This window comes from Vigna angularis, chromosome 1 (assembly GCF_016808095.1).
Source record: "Vigna angularis cultivar LongXiaoDou No.4 chromosome 1, ASM1680809v1, whole genome shotgun sequence".
NCBI lineage: Eukaryota > Viridiplantae > Streptophyta > Magnoliopsida > Fabales > Fabaceae > Vigna > Vigna angularis.
In genome coordinates this window covers 39,513,483-39,516,340 of record NC_068970.1, presented here as the reverse complement: position 1 = coordinate 39,516,340, position 2,858 = coordinate 39,513,483, and the positions used below count along the sequence as shown (strand labels likewise).

Here is a 2,858-nt window from a genome sequence, read left to right as displayed (position 1 = left end):
ATAAAGCCGCCTAAATGAAAACCATGTAACCCTTCTGACTTGCATTTCCATATTATTTTTTATTTTTTAAAACTTCTTTCACGTGGACCAATTAGAATGTGAAACATTGATGGAGTTAAAAATTTGTCACAAAATAGTATCAAAATATCATTATCTAGATAAAAGTAACTTTCAACCCTACATAAACTAAACTTAAGAAAATTATTTAACTTTTAACAAAAGTTAAATTAATTTAATTTCTAATGAAACAGTAATTTTTATACACTACTAAATTAATTAATGAAAGCTTCTTTATTTTTTTCATCTATAAAATAATTCTTTTTCACACATTTTACTTTTCAATATAGTATCTGTCACTTATTAAGTTTCATTTATTTCTTTATAAGTTTCAAGTTTTAGACTATATTTCTTCTCTGTGTAATAAATGTGGCATTAAATCCTGTTCGTATTAAATTTAAATCTTTTAAATAATGTCTTAAAAACAAAATAACATAAAATAAATAAATTATATAATTAAATGTGTTAAAAAATATATCAAATTTAAAATATATTGTGCAATCTCTGTTTTATCATTGAGTAACTTTCAACTCATGCATCATTTTCTTTTTTTATTATTTGTCAATTTTGATAATTGAAAAGCATTCAAAAGGTGTCTTTGAGGGTGGAATATTTAAACTATGTTAGACTTTGATTCCTAAACAATGTGAGACTATTGGACGTGATAGGACATAAGTCCCTAATGGAGGATTTAAGGGATCAGATGTTCCATTATCAGCCTCATAGTGGGCGTTATTGTTTCGATCCCAAGTTCGTCAAGTAACATCATTAGGATTAATAGTAAGTGAGAGTGGATTTTGAAGTAAATTTTTTTAATCTGTCACATCAATCAAATATTACACTAATTCTCACAAACTTTACTTCCAAATCCAGTCTCACTTATCTCCAAATCCACTCAAATAAACAACAACAAAATTTACTTTCAAATCCCCTCAATCACTCTCCCCATAATTCATTCCAGTGAACAAAGCCTAAAAGACGCCTCAGAGGATGAAAGAAGGAAAAACTATTTAAATTGTCTTACACCTCAACTTTTAAGCGATGTGAGACTATTGGGTGTGGTAGGAACAAGTTCAAATAAAATAAATGGTTTTGGATAAATGAATTATGGAAGGGGGTGTAGTTGTGGAGTTCTAAAAGAAAATGTGTTATCTAGAAAAAAGTTAAAATTAAATTAAATTAAATAATGAATTAAAATTTATTTGTTAAAGTTGTAAATTTGGAGTTAAATATGTTTTTAGTCTATAAACTTTATCTAGAAATTGGAATTTGTTCTGTCTCAAATTTTGATACATTTTAGTCTCTAAACTTTAGAAATGAATAGATCTAATCATTTTAACTCAATTGTATTAAAAAAAATTTATGTGTTAAACACATTTTCGAGCTAACATTGAGGTCATAATGTGTCAAATAGTGTAAACAACTAAATAATAACATGAAATGCGTTTGAGACGTAAAAAAATAATTAATTTAACTGAGTTAAAATGAGTATATAATTTAATTTTAAGGTTTGAAAAAAAGGTATTGAAGTTTCAAAATATGACAAATTTCAATCTCACAGCAAAATTAAAGAATTAAAAACCTAGTTAATGCTCGATTTTGTCGTAATTAGTTATTCTAACAATTGTGTAATAATGAATTTATCTGATAAAAAACTTTAAAGCTTTCAATATTTCAATATTAGTATGATAAATTAAATAATTTTAATTTACTATTTAAATTATTAAAATTAATATTTAAAAAATAATAATTAAATATGTTTTCTTTTCTTAAGTGAAAAATTAGAATAGTTATTTTTTGAAACTTTAGTTCAATTTAATCTCAACTTAAAAAATGTGTGCATTTAGTTTTTTTAACTAAATTTTATTTTGTTAAGTTTATTTAATATTAAAACAAAGATATGTCAAATGATATAAACAATTCAAATGTTATCACGAAGCACGTTTAAAAGGTTAAATAAATTTAATAAAATTTGGTTAAAATAATTAAATTCATACATTTCTAAAAAAAGACTAAATTGATCTAATGTTTTATTTATGGACTAATTTTAATTTTCACTAAAAATTAAGAAACCAAATATATATTTAATCTTTTTAAAATATTCTCAAAAAAATCCTTTCAAATAATCTATACCATATTTCCAAATTAATAGTTTTTAAAACGCTTTAAATTTTCAGACAACGCTTTTAAGGAAAAGGGGAGAAAAGAAAGATAATTCCACCAACCTAATTTTCGGTCACATTTTTTTTTATTAAAATTAAAATACAAAACGTCGACAGCAGGGTTCGAACCTGCGCGGGCGAAGCCCAACAGATTTCAAGTCTGTCTCCTTAACCACTCGGACATATCGACTTTTGTAATAACAATGGATACGAATCAATAAATAGTTAACTGCAATAACATGTATTTTTGTAATTTTAATCTTATAGTTATTTTAATTTTATACATAGATACTTAGATACTTATACTACAAAATGAAAAGTTCATTATAGTAATTTTTATTTTATACATAGATACTTATACTACATTATGTGTACATGTTTCTTCAACTATTTTATTTTCTATTCAAATAAGTAGGCAGAAAATAACGTAAAACATTATAGTTGATAAATTTTAAAAAAGAAAATAAAGGACTATTTTGTACAAACTCCGTTTCCTCTCAATTAAAACTTGCTTTCGTCATTGTAGAAATATATATTAAAGAATTCTATCGCGGGCATGGGTTGAAAATTTTAGGCTTAAATGCTTACTTCATTCCCATGTTAAGAGGTGAATTTCTGTTTAGTACACAGTTTTAAAAA

General features: G+C 24.4%; 1 non-coding gene across 1 annotated transcript; it reads right to left on the bottom strand.

Moving 5' to 3' along the window:
• Positions 1 to 2,327: 2,327 nt before the first annotated feature.
• TRNAS-UGA (transfer RNA serine (anticodon UGA)) lies at positions 2,328 to 2,409 on the bottom strand. Its single transcript has one exon. It is a non-coding gene; the product is annotated as a tRNA-Ser (tRNA).
• Positions 2,410 to 2,858: the final 449 nt, after the last annotated feature.